The sequence below is a fragment of the Pungitius pungitius genome, chromosome 3 (assembly GCF_949316345.1).
Source record: "Pungitius pungitius chromosome 3, fPunPun2.1, whole genome shotgun sequence".
NCBI classification, from domain to species: domain Eukaryota; kingdom Metazoa; phylum Chordata; class Actinopteri; order Perciformes; family Gasterosteidae; genus Pungitius; species Pungitius pungitius.
This window is the reverse complement of record NC_084902.1, coordinates 19,234,662-19,261,606: the sequence shown is the minus strand read 5'-3', so window position 1 is coordinate 19,261,606 and position 26,945 is coordinate 19,234,662. Positions and strand designations below refer to the sequence as shown.

The window sequence follows — 26,945 nt, the reverse complement described above, 5'->3', positions numbered from 1 at the left end:
TCAGCAGGCAATAAACTCAGTAAAGATGTATGCACCTGCTGTATTTTGCCACTTAACTCATTGAACATGTTAAATTAATTTTCAACCTCACTTACATTCTCTTTATCACCCATCAATTTAGCAATAGATTCTTTTGCGTTCAAAGGTTTACAAAATATAGACTTTCTTTCCTAAAATGCGTATTTCTTCCAACAAAGCTTTGGGTGTTAATTTAACCACAGGTTTTTCAGTCACAGATTTTACCCCTGCACCCACAAGTTCAGTCTCAAGGCCCAGTTGGCCCTTTTGCTCTTCGGGCCATAATGACCACGCAAAGTGAATTGGCCTATTAATCAACAAGCCCGCAAAATAGTTTATGTTGCGCAACAACTCGTCTAGACGCGCAAAGTTATTTTTAGACGGTTGCGAGTTTGCTACCAATGCATTGATTTACGCGAATGTGTGCACACAAAATACCATGGCCATTCATAATATCAGCGCTGATCACTACATACCCCAATCGAGCGTTGGCCGGATTTGATGAATGTTGTCCCGGTCAGCTGATGCTGGTATTTCTGCCCCTGCAGCTCGCTCAGGTGCAGCTTCACTCAATAATCGGCAACTCCAAACATTTTGCCCACCTCACATCCGTGGGTTCCAAACGAACTCCGTTAATCCAAAGTGTAACAGGTCCACGTCGTCTCGATGAATGGTTATCCAAATCGAAGCAGTTTTGGACCTAAAGTGTACTGACGTAGTCCTAAACGAAGTCTAGTACTGGTTGCTAATACGGCGGATAGGTTTAGACGTACGCCCGGTGCACTCGAACAAAGCAAAACGGAGAGTTCTGTGATTGTTACAATTATCTTCCATGTTTATTTTACAGACACATATCATACAGCGGCAAGACTTTAACTCATAATACATGTACCCAAAGTAACAAACCGCATTGCTCACCACAAAGGCACACACGCACAATGGCACAGTCAATAATTTGCTTCCCAAATTAGCAACACCTGTGTCTGGGATTCCTGCAGGTTAAATGGCCTACCAGGCCTGATCCGGGGTCGGCTGAGCACATACAGCCCCCTAGCAGCACAGAGCAAAATTAAATGAAATAATACCAAATTAATATGGCTCCTACACCAAGTATTTAAATATTCTGCTCCTTAAGGAAATTTTTGCTATTCCAGCTTTCTACTTTTTATGCTATAATTGACTTAAATTCATAAACTTTTTAAACATGGTTTTAAGCCTTCTTTTCCCCCAAACTTTCAGCTACAGTCATCATTTCAACTTAAAGATGTTGACAAAAGCCCAAACTATTAAAACAAAAAACTTTTGGATATCTTTTCAACTTTTTTTTTTGAATATCACTGATTATGAGTTTTCTACTCTACTCTTTCCGAGATTTACTTTAGTGTGTATGGGGCCGGTTAAAGTGAACACTGAAGAGCTAAAAGGGGAGTGCACAGTCAGAATGTGTTAAAAAAATATTGCCACAATATTCATGCTTCATTTTTGGATAAAACAATCGGTGCCTGTGCTGGTCGCAGTCATGTGGCTATGGAATCCCACAGACATTTTATCTGTGCCTAGTCCTGTTGTTGGTGCCATTGAAGGGTTTGTGGGCGGGGCTGCCGGTCCCGATGATGGCGATAGCCCCGTTGCTGGTCCCTAGAGGAAGGACAGACGGAAGCAACAGTCAGCTGTCTTAATAATAATGTAGAGTAAATCGAGTATGAGAGCGAATCAGATTGGGAAACATCATTAAAAGGAACAGATCTGTATTCATTAGAAGACTTAGAAGGGTTTGATCGTCTACACCACATATGCCACATACAGCCCGCCGGGGCGTCCAGCGTGGCCCGACATCGGTGTCCGCCTCCATAGTGCCAACGGCCTGGTGCCGCAATGGGGACAGGCCACCGCGAGTGTGGTTATACAGCGTCCCCACGCATTCTGACAGACTCATACCATTTCATCAGATGAGGTAGACTGCGGCACCAATCTGGAGTAGCTTTGCTGTTTAAAACATCAGCCACTGCAACCGTTCTGTCTGTCATTGAGGTGGTGAAGGGCTGTTTGTTGTTGCTAAGGGCAGAGATAGAGGGCTCTGTCTACTGCCATGTAAATATATATGCACCTAATCAGGGGCCAAAAAGAGTCCAGTGTAGCAGACCAAAGCCTGCTGACTGGTTTCTCCCACCTGACCCAACATAAAGAAGGCGGGGCAAGGATGAGATTAGGGACACCGGGTGTTGAAAAGGTAATTGGCTCACAGAGGTTGCATGTGGAGAGGGGTGAGAGGAAAACAGGACAGGAAAAACTTTAGGAGAGTGCTGGTTGCTGGACCTCGGGTTTCCGACGAGAGGAATCTACCAAGACCCTGCTGGACACAACAATCCAGCTAAGACGACAATGCTGGACAGTGCGCTGACATTGGAGGAGCTAACCACTGCAGTGAACCAGATGGTTTCAGGAAAGACTCTGGGAATCGATGACCTATCCGCAGAATTTTTAAAGCAGTTCTGGAACATTATCGGTTCTTACATTGTGTTTTGGTGGAATGTTTGGAAACAAGATCACTTCCTCTTTCCTGCCAGGGAGTTGTACTCTCCTCTCTGCCAAGAAGAGCAACTTGGGCCTTCTTAAAAACTGAAGACCAGCGGACCTGCATTGCACGGATTACAAGTACTTTCCAGAGCCTTATCTAACAGACTAAGAGACTACTTTGAAGTAATTTTAAATAGTGACATACTGTATCCTGGATAGAACGGTTATGGACAATGTTTTTCGTGATGTGCTTGATGTATGTAAATGTTGTCTCACTGGATCAAGAGAAGGTTTTTGACACGGTGAACCACTCATCTATTGTCTGCACTCAGGGCCTTTTAGCTTGGGTGGATTTGTTTGTATGTATGGTGAAAATGGGAGCAGCTTTTAAGCCTTTTGGGCAGGCTGAGAAGTTCCCGAGGCTCGGTGGTCTGTCACTGTCGGTGTCCTCCAGCTTTTGTCGTCCCATCCCTGTATCTGCATATGTTGACCATGTAAACATCTTCATCAGGGACAAGGGGGTATTGCACAAAAGTAGAATAAAGAAATCTGGGCTATGTTATTAAGCGCCGCTTGACTTAGTGTGACCTGCTCATCGCGGCTTAATCGGTTGCACCTTTGCCAAGTCGATCCAGGAGCACATATCTCGGATAAGTGCACGTACACGGCTTTCTTAAGTAGACCACGATATCGATCACAGATTTACTGATGCAGAAATGGACAATACGCCGCGCACAGCATATTTCTCACCCGCTGAGCAACAACTTAAATAATGATGGAAATGTATGCGGAAGTGTAGCATATCATACTCAAACAAGGGAATACGGCAGCTGTAACTAAACAAAGCGAAAAAGCAGACAATCGTGGACCGACTGAATGCGTAAGGATTTCAAAATATCTCCTTACTAGGAAAGTTGTACAATGTTTTAATTGCTTTAATATGATTGTTTCAAAACTGAGCAGAGGGAATTAAACCTCCTAAAGACAAGGCCTAATTTTAAACCCTTATCCACAATGCAAGAATAAGTTTTACAACCATATACACAAATCTCTATGCTGTGTCAAATTCTAAATATTTTTCTACAATTAGGTTCACAAACATGACTGAATAGCAAAGATCCTGGCAACCAGTCAAGATAAAATATAAAAACATTTTGCAGGCTGGTAAGTGGATGTTGCATGTGTATGGACTGTAAAGTCCTTTGAGGTAAATTTGCAATCTTGTGGAAATCCTCTTTGGTGTAACACATTCAACTGTGGCCAGGGAAGGTAATGAAGATGTGTGCCAAGGACTTCAGGGCCAAACACACACTTCGGACGGTAAGGCAAATAGTGCCTTCATTTACAGTTTCGGCATCTCCCACGGCATATAAAAGCATGCCGCTTGCAAAGAAGCGCAGTGCCACACAGACCATCTGTGGAATAGTGAGAGCGCTGTGCAGTGTTGAATTTTGGGACCCAGCAGTCTGCACAAAGGTACTCGTCGGGAACAGCTAAAGGGTCTGATCTGTCCCTGATCACCCTCTCACATCTGAAAGCACGTCTTAATATCAGTGCTTCTTCATCCAACGCTCCAATGTTGTTCAGAAGTGGACATGCCATGGTGTAGGAAGAAACACAGGTGAATGGGTCTTTATATATCGCCCTCATCACGTTTACAATTGTTCACTCCCCACTGCGCAGTTTCGCCCACCAGCGGACCCCCCCCCAACCCCGTCTCGTCGGTCGGTCCGCCTGGGACTGCTATAGCCCCCGCCCCCGGTGGTATCTTGACGTGATTATAATCCGTCGGACCTTCTTACGGTCTGCGCTATATTGTCTGACATGAAAACGGTCCGTGAGGTAAAAGTTCCGGACCACCAATCTAAACATCTGAAATAGTAGAGTTTAAAACCAAACTAGTAAGATGTCAACCTTACTACACAATCTGTCTCACACGCATTATTAAGTGAATCCGACACGGTGTCAGAACTGGATATGTGAAAGTTGTACTACTGTAGGGACATAGGTAAAAGTTTGCAAAGTGTTCGATGAGTGATAATAAGCAGGACCGGGAAGCAGCTAGCCTTAGCATGGCGGCTAACACTCCCAGCTCTACGTTTAACATACAGCCACCGGAGCCATCTGACTTTTCCGAGCCGAACGACTGGACGGAATGGATTTGGAGATTTGAGAGATTCTGTCAGGCAAGTAACCTGTCTGCAAGCTCCGAAGTCAACCAGGTAAATACCTTGATATACTGCAAAGGACAAACTTGATAGACACATTGTGTTTGAGCATCACAGAATGGCCTGTCGTTACCAGTTAAGTTTGACAACAGGCAGTTCTGAAGTTGTAAACCTAGGGGAAACACTAACTTCATGACATCCCTGTTAAAAATAGGGTGTGGTGGCACTGCCTTCCTCATTTATTTTGAGTATTTCTATAACTACATTGTTTTGACAGTGCTTTTGTCTGACAATTGTCAGAAATACAGTTGAAAAAGACTGGAGCAACTTGTGTCATTTATAAACAGCTGAATTGTAGCAGAGCAAATGTGTATCCTCTCTTCTGGTTAAAGATGACATTCGTGCAAGCCCCTGAATCATGCATAGTGTGCACATTAGTCAGCTCCCTGATGTGTTTGAACTGCTTCCTTTGAACCCCTTGTGCGTCGGTCCACTCAACAAGCAAACTACTAGCCTCTGGAGTGTTAAACAACTAATGGTTAGCAGAATGAAGGTCAGCCTTCAACACTATTATTGTAAATTGTGTGAACTTACTTCCTTTAACTTGTGTGAAATTGTGTGAACTTACTTAAACTGTGAATACTATTCACTGCTCTGTTTGTTTCTGACATCTTAGCAAAGAGTGCTTTCACTTGCATCTGTATGAGTGAAGTCTACCAAAAAAACAGCAAAATACCAGTCACTGCTGTGTGTGCTCAGCTCCTAAAGAGACCGTAAGCACCGGCTGGAGTGTTTTGGCATACATAACACATCCTTTCATTCCACCTGCGTATTATAACTCCCCCCGCCCCCTGCACATCCCTTTTGAAAAACCCCAGACTTCAATTATCCATCCAGCATTGGAAAGGTGTCAATGATGAACCCAACGGAGACATCTATGACTTTCCACGCACTTCTTTAAAGATGAATACATGCATTATTATGCATTTTTCGTTTCTTTCACACTGCCACCCTCACCTAACCCCTCCAGCAGTTATCATGGTAAAAGAAGCTGCATGTTGAAATCCTTAACCTAATCTTGAGTTAGTTGTGTAGAAAGGATGTGTAGGTTGTGTAGATGCTGCATTGGCAGGCATCTTGCTTTCTTTCTCTCTCCTTGTGTTTGCATAGTTTTTGGCAGACATTCCTTGTTAGTCTCCAGGTTTAGCAACAGGAAACAGTATGATGGTTCAGTATATAAACCACTCTAACAATCGGCAGTGGTGGGTGTGAGGGTAACATTGCAGGAGGATTGCCACTGAAAATAGCATTTTTTGCCTTTGTTGGGCAATAAAGTAAAGGTGGAGGGCGGTAGAGCGGGTGGGGTACATGCACACAAAGAGCAATATTTGGAGCTAAACCAATTTGAGAATGGCATTATAGGTTGGTAAACCCGCGTGCCATAAGCGGCAGTGGGATTTGCCTGATGATGACTAGATGGAGGTAATTTGAATAGAGAGATGGAATGAGACAGACAAAATAAAAGGGTAGGTAAATAAAGAGACAGAAACGACTTGAAGAAGTGAAGCGGTAGAATAGGACTGGGAAAGTAAAGGGTGAAGAAAAAGGCATGAGACAAGAATTTACAAAGAAAGCGGTGCAAGTTCATAATGAAAGAATTCAGTACTCCTCATTACTCTTTTGCTTACCTCCAGACCCACATGTGGATTCGACTCATCCTGCTCAAAGGTTTTGCTTCTGGTTTCAGCTAATTGTCTGTTATTTTAATAATCATGAATTCATTCCAAAAGGTAAAAACCAACATATCTGTTTACGTTGATGAAATACACACATCAAGCTTTCAACTGTCAAAACATGGACCTATATGTATATATACGTGTTTATATATAATAAATGCACTTATTGTAAGTTGCTTTGGATAAAAGCGTCAGCTAAATGACATGTAATGTATATTGAAGTGACCCTGAATGGTCAGCTATTGCCTGATCAACTGACAATCTAGCAGCTGAATAATCTGAGTGGCAGGGAACTGTCTCTGGCTTACATAGGTGGTGAATCACTGATAATGTGTCAAAGTGCTTGTTTTCAGTTTCTTTGGTTATGGATAATGAGATGTAAATGATAGTCGTTTAATAATACTGTAAATAAAAATATTTGCTTTCAATCTTCTTGGTGTAGATTAACAAATCACCTTGTTGACAGTTTGTCAGACAGTTTGCAACTTTTGCCACATTCTCAGAATGCCTAGGTAACAACAACTCAAGGCTATTTATTTATTCAAGCACTCAAAAAGAACGTACAACAATCAGAGGGCCAGATATGTTTAAACACCAGATTCTCCTCTAGAAATCAGAATGGTAACTAGAAGGAAGTTTGATCCTTGGTTTAACTCAAACCTGCAACTTGAAGCGAACTGTGAACTTGAACGTTTAAGGTGTTTCACCAATTGAGAACAATCTAGGCTTGTTTGGCCAGACAGCCTTAAATTATATAAGAAGGCTCTCTGTAATGCAGCTTATTACTCATCAATAATAGAGAAAAAGGTTGTCTTTAGCTCTGTTTTAGCCTTCTATTCCTTTGGACCTCAGTTGCAATTGACTATGAACTTTTTTAATGATAAGATTCTATTGGAGGAAAAATTGATGGTGTTCTAACTTCAACCTGTTGTCGGGTGTAGGTACTTTGGATACATCTTTGGGCTCTGATACATACTTGGATGGTTACGCTCCCATCAACCTTAATCAACTGACTTCTACAATTTGTTAGTCTAAACCTTTTACCTGTCTCTCGAATCCAATTCCAAATAGGGGGGAAAACTAAAACAGTGAAACACCAAAACACAACAGCTTGTGACACATAAACAATTTGTCGCACTAACCGGCAAGCGGTGAACAGCTGTTTGGGTAGCCGTGGTCGTTTTCGCGGTCAATGAATTAATGTGTTTACTTGAAAAAGCAATACCGTGTTATACCGGGACTCCGTCATAATGTTTCTTAACACTGTGATAAGGATTTCTGGCCATACCGTGTAGCCCTAGCTCACTGGTTGTCTGAACCGGTGCTTACCGTGAAAGTCACTCTGCGAGCATCGGAAAGGAAATGGCGTGAATACAAACAACCTGATGACCTGAATGCGTTTCAGTCTCTTCTCTCTTTTTCTGCCTCTGTCTCTGCTGCCAAAAGCTCTACCAATCCAGTCCTCATTTTCTAATCCCAAAAAACTTTCTATCTTCACCAACCTCCTCGAACCCCCCAGTTCTCTCCCCCCCTCCTTCTTCTAAGAGACTTTGTCAGCTATTTTAACAAATAAATAGACTCACCTAAAGGATTATTAGGAACACCTGTTCAATTTCTCATTAATGCAAGTATCTAATCAACCAATCACATGGCAGTTGCTTCAATGCATTTAGTGGTGTGGTCCTGGTCAAGACATCTCCTGAACTCTAAACTGAATGTCAGAATGGGAAAGAAAGGTGATTTAAGCAATTTTGAGCATGGCATGGTTGTTGGTGCCAGACAGGACAGTCTGAGTATTTCACAATCTGCTCAGTTACTGGGATTTTCACGCACAACCATTTCTAGGGTTTACAAAGAATGGAGTGAAAAGGGAAAAACATCCAGTATGCGGCAGTCCTGTGGGTAAAAATGCCTTGTTGATGCTAGAGGTCAGAGGAGAATGGGCCGACTGATTCAAGCTGATAGAAGAGCAACTTTGACTGAAATAACCACTCGTTACAACCGAGGCAGAAAAGCATTTGTGAATCCACAACACGCACAACCTTGAGGCGGATGGGCTACAACAGCAGAAGACTCCACCGGGTACCACTCATCTCCACTACAAATAGGAAAAAGAGACTACAATTTGCAAGAGCTCACCAAAATTGGACAGTTTGAAGACTGGAAAAATGTTGCCTGGTCTGATGAGTCTTGATTTCTGTTGAGACATTCAGATGGTAGGGTCAGAATTTGGCGTAAACATAATGAGAACATGGATCCATCATGCCTTGTTACCACTGTGCAGGCTGGTGGTGGTGGTGTAATGGTGTCAGGGATGTTTTCTTGGCACACTTTAGGCCCCTTCGTGCCAATTGGGCATCGTTTAAATGCCACGGCCTACCTGAGCATTGCTTCTGACCATGTCCACCCCTTCATGGCCACCATGTACCCATCCTCTGATGGCTACTTCCAGCAGGATAATGCACCATGTCACAAAGCTTGAATCATTTCAAATTGGTTTCTTGAACATGACTGAGTTCACAGTACTAAAATGGCCCCCACAGACACCAGATTTCACCCCAATAGAGCATCTTTGGGATGTGGTGGAACTGGAGCTTCGTGCCCTGGATGTGCATCCCACAAATCTCCATCAACTGCAAGATGCTATCCTATCAATATGGGCCAACATTTCTAAAGAATGCTTTCAGCACCTTGTTGATGCCACGTAGAATTAAGGCAGTTCTGAAGGCGAAAGGGGGTCTAACACAGTATTAGTATGGTGTTCCTGGTGAGTGTAGCTGACATACACTCCTCTTTCTCTAACCCACCTTCTTATATCTGTATCCCACTGACCTAACCTCTATTGCCCTTGCTTCCCTCTTTCACCCCCGTCTCCTAACCAAGTTCTTACCTTAGTAACCTCTGCCCGTCCCATCACCTGCCCTCTTGACCCCGTTCCATCCCATATTCTACAGGCCATTGCTCCTGACCTTCTTCCTTTCCTCACCTGTCTCATTAACAATGCTCTGTTATCTGGCTGTTTTCCCCACTCCTGAATAAATCCACCCTCAACCCCTCCGAAGAAAACAACTACAGACTCTGTAGTAGTGAGACCTGTATCTTTTTTTTTTCTTTCTGTTCCAAACTATTGAATGAATCATCCCCCACCACCCCTCCGTCCCCCGACCCATCGGGGGCTCACACCTCTGTATTACCCTCCCCTCCCCCACCTCCTCACCATTATCGACCCTCTCTATTCTGGAGCGAGACGTTAACCGGCTGTTTAAAAAACAGAACCCCCGTAAAGCAGCAGGTCTAGACTCCGTCTCGCCTCACACCCTGAAGCATTGTGCTGACCAGCTGTCTCCAGTGTTCACTGCCATCTTCAACACCTCCTTGGAGACATGCCATGTTCCAGCCTGCTTCAAAGCCTTCACCATCATCCCTGTTCCCAAGAAGCCCAGGATCACAGGACTAAATTACTAATGGCGGGCAGCCATCGGTAACCAGTGAAGGAATCAGGAATCAGGAAACGTTTATTGCCATAATATGTCAGACATACATGGAATTTGACTTGCCGGTTGGTGCATGACGGCTTAAAAATAAAGATAAACCAGCTGACCAGAGACTTGTAGTTTGTGAGGTGTTTAAGGCCTCTCCAGTGCACCAGCTAAACAGAAAGTGACAAGTAAAAGTGATAAAGTGTATGTACGTGAAGAGAGTAAAGAGTCTGTCAGGGAGGGTTCCCAGGCTCTGTTGATGAGCCCGACTGCCGAAGGGAAGAAACTGTTAGTGTGGCGGGAGGTCTTAGTCCTGATGGACCTCAGCCTCCTGCCGGATGGAAGGAGCACAGTTCATGTCCGGGGTGAGAGGGGTCGGCTACAATCTTTCTGGCCCGCTTCAAAGTCCTGGAAGCGAACAAGTCCTGGAGAGACGGAAGATTGCAGCCAATTACCCTCTCTGCAAAGCGGATGACACACTGCAGCCTGCTTTTGTCCTTGGCTGTAGCTGGACCACACAGTGATGGAGGAGCAGAGGAGGGACTCGATGATAGCCGTATAGAACTGCACCATCGTCTTTGGCAGGTTGAATTTCTTCAGCTGCCTCAAGAAGAACATCCTCTGCTGTGCCTTTTTGGTGACGGAGCTGATGTTTAGCTCCCACTTGAGGTCCTGGGTGATGATGGAGCCCAGGAAACGGAAGGAATCCACAGTGGTGACTGTGGAGTCACACATGGTGATGGGGGAAGGTGGGGCTGCGTTCTTCATGAAGTCCACGACCATCTCCACTGTCTTCAGGGCGTTGAGCTCCAGGTTGTTCTGGCTGCACCATGTCACCAGGTGGTCAGACTCCCACCTGTAGGTGGACTCATCCGCACCAGAGGTCAGGAGGGGGTCGGTGAGGGACTTTAGGTGGGACAGGCCTAGCCGTTCAAAGGACTTCATGACTACAGAGGTCAGGGCGACGGGTCTGTAGTCATTCAGTCTTGTGATCCTAGACTTCTTGGGAACAGGGATGATGGTGGATGCCTTGAAGCAGGCTGGAACGTGGCATGTCACCAAGGAGGTGTTGAAGATGGCGGTGAACACAGCTGGTCAGCACAATGCTTCAGGGTGTGGGGCGAGACTGAGTCCGGTCCGGCTGCTTTACAGGGGTTCTGTCTTTGTCCCCACTCCTAAATGCCTGATCCTTCTGCAGTTGTAGTTTTCTGAGTTCCGCTGTGAACCACGGTTTGTCGTTGTTATAAGTCACCCTGGTGCATGATGGTACACAGCTGTCCTCACAGAAGCTGATGTAGGAAGTTACAGCCTCTGTGAAGTCATCCAGATTGTCAGAAGCAGTCCTGAAAACATCCCAGTCTGTGCAGTCAAGACACGCCCGATGATCCTCCAGCGCTTCGCTGGTCCACTTCTTGGATTCCCTCACCACAGGTTTACAGAGCTTTAGTTTCGGCCTGTATGCAGGAATCAGGTGGACCATGACGTGGTCGGAGTGTCCCAGCGCAGCACGAGGGGCGGAGTGATAAGCCCTGCTTACTGTAGTGTAGCAGTGATCCAGCGTGTTCTCCTCTCTGGTCGGGCATTTAATAAACAGTTTAACAAAGGTAACCTCAGCCACGAGTTCAAAGTCCCAGAAGACAATAACCAAAGAGTCCGGGTTGGTCCGCTCCACACGCCGTATCTGGTCGGCGAGTGTCCCCTGTGCCTCGTGCACGTTGCCCGCCGGCGGCATGTAAACATGACCAGGATGAATGAAGCGAACTCACGGGGAGAGAAGAAGGGTTTGCGGTTGATGAAGAAAGATTCCAGAGCAAAACAGTGTTGTAGGATCACTGTTATGTCGTTGCACCAGCCGTTAAAATAGAAACAGATTCCGCCAGCCTTCGTCTTGCCGGAGAGCTCCATGTTGCGGCCCGCTCTGAGCAGATGGAACCCCGCCAGCGTGAGCGCGGAGTCTGGTATCGATCCACAGAGCCGCGTCTCTGTGAAGCACAAAACCTCAGGATGAAGAAAAGTCTCTGTCTCTTCTCACCAGCAGCTGAAGTTTGTCCAGTTTGTTGCACAGTGAGCGCACGTTGGAGAGAAAGATGCCTGGCAGCGGTGTGCAAGAACCACGCTTGCGGAGTCGCACTAGCGAGCAGGCACGTTTTCCTCTCCTCCGCTGTCTCACCGCGTGAGTAAAGGTGAGCGCACCTTTGACTAGAATGTCCAGTAATGCCACAGATGGGAGAAGAAAAGTTGGAAATAACTCTGCTGGAGTTGTTCCACGGATGTTCAAAAGCTCATGTCTGGTTAAAGAGCTCCGGGAATCGCAACAGGAAACGCAATTTACGACGCAAACAACAAAAAACAAAGAGCACCGAAACACAAAGACAGCCATCTGCGGCGCCATCTTGGGAAGAGAGACTGGATGGCCCTCCATACACCACCCCAAGTCTTCAGGCGCTGCCTCCTCATGATGGCCAGGTCTAGAAGTTCTTTCCACCATCCAAAGACGTCCCCCCGTGCAGTTAAGCAGCTCGATTTTACATCACACTACACTGTTTACGATAGCACTGCAATCAAGAAAACAAAAACACTTATTTTTTACTTGATAGTTTTTTCCAAACTTGTCGGTGATTGGAAGAAAATATAAATGATCTCTACCTAAATATGTTCCCTCTCATTTTGTCTCTCTGTGATGTCTTCAAATCCTTAAATTATTCCTTCCTGCCATTTCATTCCACTTTAAATGGAATCCATTTTTTCTTTTCACCTCTATAATAATCCCAAAAAAGCGTGCAACTTGTGAACTTGTGGAACACTGAATCCTCCCGCCAGCCCCCCCATCCCCATCCTCCATATACACACCTTTGCACACCCACAAACACTGGCTGGGATCTAAGGCATTCACAGCTTGATGATTCCGATAATCCCAGTTCAAATACAATTTCTGGATCACAGGCTTTAAATGACATTATATAGAAATTAGATTTCACATTTGGAGCAATTGACCCCCCCACCCCAATCCCATCTCTTTCTAATTAGACTAGTTTCCCCTGAATCTGCACCAGACCCTTTCTTCTGTTCCCTTTTTTTCCCTTCTGCATGAATACAGGCTAGGATATTCTTTACCAGCACAATGCATCTATTACAATACAAAGTCACCCAGGATCTGCTATGTATTCCCCAGGATGCTCTCTGGCTGTGTGTTTGATTCACGGTGGGCAGAGGTGTTACAGTGAGTGTGTGTGTGTGGGGGGGGGGGGGCGGGGGGGAATGCAGTCATGTTCTTGTAAGTGACAAACTGAATATTTACAGTTCAAATGAATTCATTTGAGTCAGAATTGTAAAGCATTTTAAAGTGGAGTCACAGCAGGGATGTCAGTGATTTGACTTCCTATGATGTCAGGAGAGTTATAGAGGGCAAGTTTCCCTCATGGTGTTACATGTATACAGATTAGGTTCCTATTTGTATCCATGTCTGTTTATCCAGTAAAAACACTAGGAATTGATATGAGACATGTATATTGGCCCAATTTATACTGTAGTTAGACATGGATATATTACTATCACCAATTAATTAGGAAATAGTTTAATGTATATATATGTTATTACTTATCGGTTTTACGTTACCAAAGGCTCCAGAATCCACAGCAGCTGTCGCCCAAGATGTACATCGGTCATCCACTATTCTGAAGACCGCTGGTGTCCTTAGTTAAAATGATTTTAGATCATAGCTGATGATCAGGCTGATCCGGAGGATGGTGCGGCTGAAGGGGTGCGGTTTATGGCATGCGGACGGTCTGTGCGACCGGGTGGTGGGATGACGCAGCAATCAAAGAGGTGACCACACTTTTTCGGCTTGCGAGGTACTTTTCAATCAACCAAATCATGGCAATCTACCCCCCCCCCCCCCTAGTCAGCCGGTTCTGGTAAGGGGTAAGGTCTGCCCCCGTCCCGCTCTGCCCATTCACCTACATTTTTTTTCCAATGGCGCTCACTGACAGAGTTCAACCCTCAGTGGACTGATTAGGAATAGCAGCTACTTCTATTGAAATGGAATTAATGTTTTTCTGTAATGCTCACCATAGCAAAGTAATCTGGCGGGCCTTGAGTCTGACACCCATGATCTAATGGTATGATTTAAAGATTAATATAAACCTTAAAATATCAGCATAGGCCTTAAACCCCCATACAGTTTCTAGTCATCATGTCTATCAACCATTTCATTGGTTGAAATAGGAGGACTATAAAACTGTGTATAGTGTGTGCCCAGATAAATGTATTCTGCCATATGATCTGCTGCCAGTTTGTCTTCCAGTATCAGGGATACAAAATTTATTAGAGTGTGTTAGTGATGTTTTTGAAGGGTGCTAACTTTCCCACCTAAGCCCCACAGGAGTAAATTCCAGCATCCTCCATGCAAATTAAGTGTCTCTTCCTCTTTGTGATGTGCCCCTGGACCTTGTTCAGGCTCTCCTCCCCAGATTAAGCACCTCGGGGTGATCATTTTCTCCATTAATGAGCTCTATGATTGCAAATGAGCCACAAGAAACAGCAGATCGATGAACTGCCAAGCGTGAGATTGATTTGTTTAATATAGGCTAATTTACTGTTTTTGTGGAAGGTGGAGAATACTGCCCACTTTTTAACTCTTTCAACATGTTTGGCAACTGCCAGATCATCAGTATTTACAAGAAATTAAGACATTGGCTATTGTCGATATAAAAAAATATTTTGATGATCCTTCCGTGGGCTAACCAAAGTGCTACTACTGCTTTTTAATGTATTTTTTGTACACATTGTACAAAAAGTAATTTTGAAATTTTTTATCCACTTACATCCACTACACAGAGAGACAATTAGTGTGCCAGTCCAAACCCCTTCAGTAATTAAGAAATAAAGCTATTGGATGCTATTGGACACTACAGTAACTTAAATTATCAGGCAGTCATCACAAAATGAATAATGAATGAAATGTTTGTGTCTACCACACAAAAATAATGCTGAGCCTTTGTCGGCCAATCTGAGGTCCAAGATTCGTCCGGCGGGACTCATCCCGCAGGGGGTCAAGGTGGGTGCTGTTGCTGCTGACCATCATTCTGGCAAGCCAGCTAATTTACAGCCCCCTCCTCCACCCTTTAACAAACACCCCCAACCCCACAGCCACCACCGGTACTCTGTGCACACACACTCGACGGGTGCGAAGACGCCAGCAGCACGCTCCAGTGGAGACAAATTAGACCTTCCCGGCCGTGTCATCGTAAAACATCCCCAAGGAAGGTTGTGACCTCTTCACCCCTTCAACTCATCTGTAGGCATAGCGAGTCAGGAGAGAAGGTGGGTCGTCCATGCAACAGCATAACTACCTCATCCACATTATCACAAGGTAGGAAAGCATAGGAGAGATCGGCAAAATGCATGAGCAGAGATACATATTTTACTGAATACTCTTCAATTAAGTGTACTGCATGCAAGTACAATATGCTTCTGTGTACAGTATGTTGAAAGGATGCCAGTTTTCGACTCGATTGAGGGACATACAAAGTATGCCAGGGAGACAAGGGCAAAACCTCATTTAAGGATTTTTTCACAAATAGTTGAACATATATTTACCAGGCATGAGTATTTTTGCAGGACTGTTAACAGAGTATTAAAATGTATTTATGTAAAACAATAACATATAATAATATAAAACCCATGACCAAGAGATTAGTTTCAATTTAAAAATGAAGACAAATAAGTCTTCAAGCACTTAATGTCCTGCATTCAGATAATTTTGTATTCACAAAATTGTCTGCATCAATCTATGCTGTAGATGTCTTAACAGAAAATGATATAGGCACCAGGTAAAAAGTAAGGGGTAAACAGAGACGGTGACATAGAGCTGCCAGTCTCCTCATGATCCCAAAAAATGAAGACCCATTTAATGAAACGTGGTGTTTCCCAAGGCTCAATACTGGGCCCGGAAGCATTAGCTCAGATTATGGAAAACCACAGTGTGTTATCATAGTTATGCAGACCACACACAAATATACTGTACATAGTTACTGTGGGTGAGTGGGGAGCGTGGTCGTCTTCCAATCAGAGGGTTGGCGGTTTGATCCTAGGCCCGGGTAACCTGCATGTCGATGTGTCCTTGGGCAAGACACTTAACCCAAGCATTGCTCCTGTAGCTGCGACTACAGTGTGTGAATGTTAGTTACTGATGGGGGCAGGTGCCACTGTGTATGGTAGGTCCTGTCATCGGTGTGTGAATGGGTGAATGATGTCATGTAGTATTAAAGTGCTTGCGGTCAGAAGACTAGAAAAGCGCTATACAAGTCCATTTGCCATTTATATCACCTACAATACAAATATGGAATATGAAAAAATAACAAATCTTCAGTAGTCTCGACTAATGTTGTTTTTACATGTAAAAAGTAAATAAGTAAGCTACAGCAGATCCAGAACACTGCAGCATGAGTCCGCACTAGGACCAAGAAAGTGGATCACATCATTCCAGTTCTCAGGTCTATGCACTGGCTTCCTGTCCAACAAATAATTGCTGTTGCTTTATAAAGCACTCAATGGTTTGGGGCCAAAATAAATTCTGATCTGCTGATACCATATAAACTGCCATGAGCCCTTGGGTTGTCTGGGACCAGTCTACTTTCTGTTCCCAGATTCAAAATTAAACATGGAGAAGCAGTGTTCAGTTGTTCTGCTCTGCTATCTTGAACAAAGTTCCAGATAGCTACAGGTCTGCTAAATGTTTCTGTTTTCTGCTGTCTTTATTTGAGCATTTTGGAATTTTTAACTTAAAAAATAATAATAATAATTCAATACAATTTGTTTTCTATTTTCATTTTTGTAACATTCAGTCTTTTATCTTTCAAATGAATGTTTTTCTTTTATGTTTTGTTCTTGTAAATGTTCTTAATTGATTTTTTAAATCTCCTTGCTTTATGTTTAGATGTTTTTTATGTGAAGTTTGAATTGCTTTCTTTTTTAAATTTGCTATACATATAAAATTGCCTTGCCTTGATAAGGTGCATAAGACACTGCGTTTGTTATATTGATTCAAGACAAAGGGTTGACCAGTTTAAATTCCTTCATCCATTTCCTTCCTCCCTACAAAAACACTGCTTGAACATATTGTGATGTTTTAACGTAATGTTATGGAGAAGGCATACAATCTCTCCCAGTTGACGCTACAATGACTACATCTAGTAAAAGACTACAAAATCCATGTTCGGCAGAGCAGTTAGGACAATGGTTGTTTCCCAGCTGAACCACATACGCTGATTGCTCTAGTGAGGAGCCAATAGGGAAGGGTAATAATGTTTTCTAAGTTCCCTTTGTGGCTGAGATCCCACAGCCTGGTCAACCCTACACTTTCTATATCAATTTATCTATATATAGAAAAAAAACTAACCCCATATTTGACAGGTTTTTGTCCTAAATATGATGTATTCTCAGCTGATTCAAACGCCTGCATTTAAATATTCATACATTTTGGTTTCTATTTAGACATACATACATTATTATTACAACACAAAAGTTGTTAAAAACATTATGATGCATGATTGAAAGATTTCGAAGGTGTATTAATTACAAGAGAGAACGTAGGCAAGTGGAGGTGGCGTTTGGAGAAGCCAGAGGAGCAGATATATAGAATAAAATCTATTTGCTAAATGCCAGCATTCCTGAAGCCCGGTTTAGCAACAACTTGCCTGTTCAGAGACCAATAGCAAAAGCTTTGTTTACTCCAACAAAATTCTGCAACAATACAGTTTCTTTTAAGAAACTCTAAAGAAACCTCTAAAACTACTAAATATATCTATCTATAGTTTAAAACATGTTGGTGTATAGTTGGACAGAGTCAGACAACCTATTCCTCACCTCTTTTCTTTCATGTTGTAATGTTTATGTTAAGACACCTGCAACACTTTCAGTTTCAACTTGGACGCTGACTTATATCACGAAAGGTTAAATACGATCTGTTTGCTTTGTGTTCATGAATACAATTTGTCAATTATTTTCCATGTTGCTTGAGACAAATATAATGACAATGGGATGTCCTTTTGCATAACTGGAGGTAAACACAGCCGTGTGACGTAGTATCAATAATTAACGACCATCTATGTTAGGCAGCTAGAGGTAGACCATAAAGGTATGAGATACTGCATGTCCCAAAGTGTTTTTGTTTTATAATCCTAACTTTTGGTCTGTAATATACTGTCATTATAATGTTATTCAATGAACATTAGCTTTGTCTATTAGCCAAACAGAACTGTTAGCATCAGGCAGAGCTGATGCTAACAGCTAAAGCTACTAGCTCTTCTTCTACCAAACTGCGAACACGCATTTGTTGTTGTAGCGTGTCAAGTAAAGGATTGGACTCTATTTGGGTCTAGTAAAACTAGTACATCACACATTTAAGCATTGACTTGTAAGCAAAGTAATTTTACTTGACGTTCTCTGTGCTGGATGCAAACCTGGCCTACTGTCAGGTACTGAAGAATTAAGTAACACATGTGTGCATGTCCTTACGATACTAAGTTGATTCTCAAGTTCTCTTCGAAAGGTCAAACACCTGAGTTATTTGTTTATGCATGTAGCAATTTTTTGACACTATTTGTTTTTTGTTTCCATCTTTGGTGCTCACAATTAAGTGACATTTCTGTTGGCTTTCCAACAATCGCTTTTAAAGCGGCTTTCCTTGGTTATAAAAAGCATCACTCTTGACTACTGGATGTATCAGTCCACCTCTCCTCAGACACATAACAGTCACCCACACATACATTCAACTTCGTCCCGTGTCAGACTCCCTGCTGCTCTACTCTGATGGAGCCATCAGCCAGAAACTCGACAGGGAGCAGTTGTTCTCATAGTCTCATCCCCGCAGCAGAGCCTCGACAAGGGGAGAGACAAACAATTTGGCCACCCTACCACAGTCACAACTCCGGAAGACAGCAGGGGTTTGTGTGTGTGTGTCTGACTGAAAGAGACAGAGAGAAGGAGAGGTCCTTTTGTATAGGTATATTTCTTGTCTTTGGCCAACTTTGAATTTTACCACAGGCAGGGTAAAACTACGAGGCTTTTGACACGGGGGTAGGACAAAGGGAAATGGGGTTGTGTGGTGAAATGGTTAATGTGAATTTTAATAGAGGCGGCAATGTCATTATCTCCAAATCCGTTGAGCCCTCTCGACCGGGGGTCGCGCCGTCCACGACCACTTTACATCCCAAGCGTGTCAGTCCGAGAGACCGGGGGCATGACTGCCAATCCCATCCGGAGGATTTGTGTCCTCCTCTACCAAATTCAGTAAGCGCATGCAGGCTCATAAAGGTGTTGAGAATTGAGGAATTTGTCTGGGAGGCATGGCCAATGTCAATGAGCTAGTTTTGCTTTTCAGCCACAGGAAGAGGAAACGAGGTTAAGGCCTTTGCAAGGCACCTACTTCCCGATGTCCACTGAAACAGGCCACAGCAAAGGAGGGATGACTGCCATGATTTCAATCAACCCTTGATAATCCCTTTCCAGAAATAAATTGTCCCATTAAAATGAGATGTTGCCCATATAGGTCTAATAAATTGAAAATTCATGTTTGAATCCTGGGTAATTTGGACGGAATCGCAAGCATGTAGCAAAATAAGATTATTTGCTGTGTATTATAATGTATGCCGCCATTTTAATGCGACCAAACTGTCAGTGAAACCCCCTTGATGCAATGTGTCCTTATTTATATTCAGTTATTCAGGTATGCAGTAAATTCAAATCACTTCTTAAGATTTCTATTTAGCATAAGGGGGAAATATGACAGGGAAGCTCTGTGTTTTGAGCGGCATTGTAAATCTCAATAACTCTTTGCAGCATGTGGTGAGGAATCTGCATTCATGTCAGGTAGTAAGCAGTGCATACAATTTTAACAACTAGCTAATAGTTGTTTATGTGTTGGAGGGGTCTGAAGTAGAACTGTGTAGAGGAATCCTTCTATGTGTCAAACAGAAGGGGGTGGTTGGCCAACAGACCACTTTACGCACCACCTAGGCTTAGCTAGCTGCTAGGCTACTTCCATCTCAACATCTACCCTGCAGAGGACCACCACTGATGCCCTAAAACACAGTGGTCTGGAAAACGTCCTGGCTGTTGGGAGATTGTTGGCACTTCAAACACAACCCTCAGATGATGGAGAGTTGAGAGCATAGCAAAGTGCATGAGGACAGCAGAAATAATTGGTAGTTCAACATCTTTCGCCAGTGGGGTTCTACTTCCAAGATGATCCGATGTGGGTAAAATTACATTTAAACAACAACAGTGTCTAGAATACACACTTTCTAAAGTGATTACTCATTACTTCAAAGATTTGGTCTTTAGAAGAAAAACAAACTTACAAAATATGCGGTTAATTAGTTGTTTTTTAATCTATTGACTGTCATAATTTGCTTTGATAAAACAAATGTAAATGTTGGCCTCAAGGACACAAGACACATTTCTCACTACTGACTTTTGCACAAGTCCTTTGTGTAGCACACAGTGAACTCTGCACATGCATTTATCAAAGAAAAATAATAAGAACTTAAAGTATTCTGATGTGTATTTCTGAACGAATGAACTCAACTGTCATTTAATCATTTTTTCAAATGGTTTTTAGCCATTTATTTATAGTTACTCAACTACTACATGAATGAATTGTAGGCCGCCATGAAGTTATATAACAAATAAATTCTCTCTAAGTATTTATTTAAATTATTGTTGTGTTTCTGAGTTTTCTATATATTCTCAAATTTGACCAGGCTCATTTAGAAGAGTGTGAAAACTTCTTCGTCTTCATATTATTTTCCTCTGGATTGTCCGAAAAATGCAGTTCCAGCGAACAGTGACACATGTTTCTTTCTATGTGTTGAGTCCACATTTTAATAACAACATGAATTTTGCTGGGAATTGAAAGCTAATGAATAGAATTATGCACTAAATAGAATATGATATGAAACATACAAACAACAGTGACTGGATTGAAATTTCTTAGTGTGTGTCCACCTGTCTTACTATTCAACAAATCCCATCATTATTCTTACAAATCTCTGCTTCCCCCCCCCCTAAACATGTGGTCTGGGCATGGATTTTTAGCTTGTGCATTGGTTTAACTGATATGTGCTGATGTGTTATAAGCTACAGTATGAGTGGAGTCAGCCCCAGCGTCCTCTTACCCATGTTGCCCCCCGCAGGGGCCCTAAATCTCCGCTGCTCTACCCTGCACCCCACGCCGCCCCTCCCCCACCCCTCCTCCCTCTGACGTGCATGCCCAGTCGAGCAGTGCTTTGCCTATGCATTAGCCATCTATTTCCCCCGGCTGACACCTCTCCAACATAAAACCGTAAGGCAGATGTAAAATATATCTCTCCTGGCGAAAATAAAGCTTTGTCTGCCTGCTGATCTATTGGATATTAAAATAAAGCCGTGGCTTTGAAGCAGGCTTTACCTTATGCGTTCCTTTACTTTTTGTGCACACAAAGCTCCAATGAAGATGGATGGAGCGGGATTGGCTGTGGCGTCCAGCACAGCAACATCACTCAGTCATCTTCCTCCACTTCCTCCTCTTCCCCTCTCCGGCAGTCCTTTTCATTAGATATTGTTGAGGACTGTTGTTTTTTTATTGCTAGTTAATTAGGAGTATTATGCAGGGATCACTAGCCTGACCGACTTTGGCCAAGTTTTGCGCGCACTTTATGCTAAAGGTTTTTTATGTACCGTGAGAATATTTTCAGGTTCATATGTGCTTTCACATTAGTACTGCTCTTTGGATGAGGATGAATCGGGACTGCCCCCTGGCTTTGCGGGTGCAGACTCTTACTGTACAGGCCTAGCTGCATCAGTTTTAATTCAAATGATATTCGGAGATTAGACATGGCATGTTTTTTCCACCTAGCTCCTTTCAAACAGTTTATACCCAATAACTGCCCAGGTATTAAAAAGTATTAATTAGAAAAGGGTTGGGTGGTCAAAAAGTGATTAAATAGTGAGCACGCTCAATTTTAAAAACGAAATCATTACTTTTAACATTCATACTATGGATTATGATTTTCTTTATTTCATAATGAATTAAATGTTTCATTATAATTCGGATGTTATCTTCACCTCTTCAAACCAAAAGCTTAGACAAATAAAGACCTGCTTAGATCAGATGAGCAACGAGCATTTCCACAGGGCCTCTTTGGTGCTGTAAAAAGCCATCTTGTAAAGCATTAAATGATCCAGGTAGTAGGCCTCATAATTAAACCACCTGGCAGACTTTACTAATAAAACCATTGGGCTTTAGTCCTTTATGGTGGAAATTAGGTCAAGGATTTTCTAACTAAACATCCACTAATAACTTAACCATAAAACCCCCATCATCTCAGGGTTGATACATAAAAAACAGCAGATAAATGGTTAAACAGCATTCACGGCGGCTCTGCTCTTTTTAACGCAGGTATCAGCTGCAGCCAGCTCTCCTTCTCCATTCGTGCTTGCGGGCTTTTTATTTCATAGAGAAGAAATCCGCTGCGATGGCTGCGGCAGCTTCAGCTATCTGACGCTCTGCAGCCCGTCCCCAGAGCATTGTGCATCGGGCGATAATATCTCAAAGGGAGTGGTTATCGCCACGCATTATATTATAATCATTAGTGATCCTAGCCCTTTCACCCCGACTGCAGAATAAGCCCGCAGAACCATTAATCTGAACTAGGGGAACTGCTTTAGAGGCTTCTTACCAGCACATCGTGTGTGCTCATTTCTCAGACACTCTGTTTAGAGCGTGTTCAAAAGAGAGAAAAAGGCAGTTTCTCCCAATAAAGAGTTTTTGGTTGACAAAACCCACCCGTCGCTGCCAGAAAGTCTACTCGAACTGATATGTATGTATTGGATACGATCGAAATATATTTACTTCAAAGCTCATCTTTTACTCGCGGGTTTACTTTATATATAAATAATTACTGTTAGATTACTTGTCCAGTGCAATTCTATATAAATAAGTGGGCATCTTACTTGTCAAAAAAATATGAATAACCCCCACACACAATTAAGTATTCAGTCATTAGAAATATATCTAGACGTTTTAGATGTATTTCTACACATGGCATGTGTGGAACATGTGCTGACCTAAATATAATCCGATATATCGTAACATAATAGAATTGTTAAGAGTAATACTAGTATAATATCACGAGCCCTCACTTTACCCGGATTGAATTTGCGCCCTAAAGCAGTGAGCGTGGTGGTGGCCTTGTCCCTCGGTGACCTCGGTGTCCCATGCAGGGTTAATGCTGTGCACTCCAAAAGGACAAATTCACATTTGATCTACTTGAGAAAACCTACAGACAGTGTAGCAGCTGTATTTGCGAATGGCCCTGGTGGCCAGATCATAAACGAAAGAATACTGGCACTGTGTATGTGTGTGTGTGGGGGGGGGGTGAGTGGGGGTGTACTGGCTGAGAAAAGACAGCTGTAGGGAGATGATCTATAAATCCCATTGGATTTCTCTCAGCACAGGCCTGGTCGGAGTTGGAAAGTCTGGAAAATGTTTGCGTAGAGTTGGTAGAGTTGGCTCAATAATCCACGATGAGTTCACATCGGCATATGCTTGGCTGCCGATCTACAGGAGGGGAGGGGAGGGAGGGGAGGCCATAGCTCAGTCGATCGTGGGACTCTGCGTGTTAGATGCCAGAGCCTCTCAGTCTCATGCCCTGGAGTTGATGGACGAGCTGAGAAAGTCGGAATTGCGCGATAATGCCGTGAAGAACGACTGACAGACTTTACAAGGAAAGGAGGTGCATGCCGCCCTCCTACTGCTTCTAAATCTACCAACTCAAACGCAATTTGTAAACGCGGTCGACGTCATGGCGCTAGAAAAGAGGACGCGTTGTAGGTAGTTTTGCTGAGCTAACATGAAATGTGTGACCAATGTTTATATTTTATTGTAATTGATATTTACTTTACATGTTATTTAGCTGACGCTTTAGTCCGAAGCGACCTACATTGCATTATAACCCACCCACTTTAACCCATGCATGACATGAAATTAAATAACGTCCTGTTTCACAGATTTTAATTTCCTTATTGTTTTTTTTGTGGAAAATATGGACACTTTCACATCTCTGAATTATTTCCCATCTGCCACGTGTGAAGTTAAAACAACTACAGATTATACCAGAAAATGAAATGTTTATTTCCTAAAATGAACGTATTCATAAACTGTAATGCGTCGTTTCATGAATAAAAAGATCACTGCTTTTTTGCAAGTCCCGTGAATTGACTGCAAAGAGCCGAGCGGAGCAGCGGGCCGGTACTCTCCTCTTCCACTACCTCCGCGGTACCCTCAGCGGAGTCTGTGGTGATATTTCTCTCTGTATTACCGGAGTCGAGCCTGTCTGGCCTGACTGGGCCGGCTATAATGTCACACACGGCCACCCCGGAAACTAGAAGTAGAAGAAGAAGTGGCTTTTAGTATCTCTCCCTCATATTCCAAACATCTCTCCCCAACCGATCTCATCACTGTTTTTTTTCCATAGATTTCTCCTTCCTTTACCGGTGCCTCTCACACATTATGTAGTGACGTTTTGTGTGTTCTGAACCTAGAGGAGAGAGGGGAGACAAATAAACGTGTCGTGATTAGAATTAATGATTGCATGCATCCTCGTAGCCTCATTCATTATCTCGGATTAATTATCTTGCAGTGTACCAGTTCACTTGTCTGCACTTCATAAACCCCAAATCTCCTGGGCTGCTTTCGAAAACTGGCCCTGATACAAGAATAGTCCTTCTCCGTGGTGGCATGTGCAGCACTTTCCACAACTTTGGAGGAGGAAAGAAAATATTAGACCTATCAGTGGAAAACAATAAAATACATAGTGGATTAATTTGGTTGTATTGTCATTTCTGAACACGTTATTATTTACTGGTATACTCTTTGTAGTGTGCCCAAAGGCCTCCTGCCGTTAAATCTACTTTCTAGGATTAAAGCAGGACAAAAATAAAAATACGTTTTTTTTCTTCATCTGAGCACAGACAGTGGGCCACAAATTCCAATTTACAACCTGGTCTGCATCAGAATGAAAATGACAGAATAAAATCTATTGCTAGTAAGGGATTACAGTGGTAAGGTTCAAACCATTTCTTGCATTTAATAGTGTCTTTGCCTGGAGGGGAGTTGAGATATTTTTAAGCCTATATTTTGATTTCCTTCTATTTGTGGATTAATCTGCCTCTGTGAGCTGCCTTTTTTCCTTCCTTCTCTGGCTTATTCTAAATCAGGCAGAGATTATCCCCCCTGACAGTCTATCAAGGCATCTTATCCACATGGAAATAACAGTAACTTTTGTTGTTTACATGCTGCTATTACAAGTTTGTTTGTTAGTAGGGAGTATGAGACCTGCAGACCGCAGGGGTTCTTGGGTTATTTTCAGATCTCCCCCAGGTTATAGTGTAGAAAAATTAGTTTTGTAGTCCACGATAAGGCCATTGCTTATGACCCCTGTATTTAGAACTATGACCCGCCCCTGTCATGGAGCTAAATGCCCCCTCTCTCTCCATCAACCGGGTGGAAACACAATCAGATGCTCAACAGAATTCGCTTGGAAGCACCGTTCAAAAACATTTAGACAAAAATAGCGGCACGGGGGAGGAAAAAGAGAAGAGGGAAACGGAAAAGAGGAAAATGGTCGGGCTGAAGAGGTGGTATAGAGGGAAAACAAGAAAATATATGGAGTTTGTGGGTTTTGAAGCCTTATATATCTCTCTGTCTTTACACCACTAACACGTGTCCTGTTCAAAGGGCGCTCCTTAGACGCCGGGAAGCAGCTGGACGGGGACAGGCGGGCGTTTTGCATGAGAAGCAGCCCATATGCAAGAGGATGCTGGCGGGCTATTGATAGCAAATGAATGTGTTTCCTTGATTGTTTTTTTTTCTGCTTAAAGTGCGCAGCTATTTAGCTTGATTCCACGTTAAGTCGAAAAATGAAAGTCAACATTCTGGTTAAGTATTAAAGACAAACACAACAATTTACTGTAATAACCGCTAAAATATAGCACTTTTTGGTAAGTGTTTAAAATAAAAAATACTAGATAATCCCGTAAATTGTTTGACAAAAATACAAATCTAAAAGAGCTTAATTGCGCCGCCGTGTAAATTGCCATCACAATACTTATCTCTTTGATGATGAATGACAAAAATGCAGAATGCTTTTAGCCGTATGGTGTTATTTACCTAATGTGAATTAGATTGAACTTCCCTAATGAATCGTCCGAGGTGTCTGGGCCGCGATGTCCTGACGGGCTTAGCTGCACGAGCTGTCAACTTTAGAGCCTTTCTGTCTTTCACTTGCAGGTCTTCTCTCTATCACACAACAGAGAAAATTGATTAGGCGTGCTACTTTGCGCAACGAAAAATATGTTAATGAGCACAAAACGTTGTTTAATGTAGCACGACAGTGGAAGAAGAGGACAACGATAACGTCATCTTGACAGACATGCCCTGCAGCTCTTTGTTGTATGATTAAACATTTAGCTCTATAGTTGACGCTTGCAAGCAGCCGGTAAAGATTTTATATTTTGAATAACAAATGGTTATGGAAAATTAACAGTTATTCTTAAACATTAAGACAAACATGCCAGACTTGTTTTTTGGCGCAAAACAACTTCATGAGTAGAAAGGGAGTACTTCATGCAATATTTGCCTCCGGTTTCTTTATCTTGAAGATTCCTCAATCTACCTGTTCAGATTCCTCCTGCACGCCCCCTCCTGCCCAGAAGACAATTGGCTCAGCCGCTGAAAAGCGGCGCTCTCCCTCCGTGCTGCTCGCCCTCTGCCGCCGCGGCTGCTTCCTCCAAACACATTCACTAACATATGACAGTTTGCAAGGAAATTCTTGACAATCGGTGTCTTGAGTGTGTGGCATAAATAGCAGGCAGAGCCCTTGCTAGGCTATGATGGGGTGGCCTGATGGTTACTGGCATGGCGTGGCGCTGATTGGTCCGGCCGCAGCCTGACGTCAGGAGGCTGGGAATAAGGCTGGGTTGGAGCT

The 26,945-nt window shown here is 43.0% G+C and overlaps 1 long non-coding RNA gene across 3 annotated transcripts; it reads right to left on the bottom strand.

Moving 5' to 3' along the window:
- Positions 1 to 817: 817 nt before the first annotated feature.
- Positions 818 to 26,867, bottom strand: LOC119214460 (uncharacterized). Of its 3 annotated transcripts, XR_005119975.2 has the most exons (4): positions 26,634 to 26,867; positions 26,129 to 26,257; positions 24,605 to 24,717; positions 20,563 to 24,497 (listed from the first exon to the last, which is right to left on the bottom strand). It is a non-coding gene; the product is annotated as an uncharacterized LOC119214460 (long non-coding RNA). The 3 variants fall into 3 exon arrangements; XR_005119973.2 differs by lacking the exons at positions 20,563 to 24,497; positions 24,605 to 24,717 and adding an exon at positions 818 to 1,656; XR_005119972.2 differs by having other exon boundaries at positions 20,563 to 24,717.
- Positions 26,868 to 26,945: the final 78 nt, after the last annotated feature.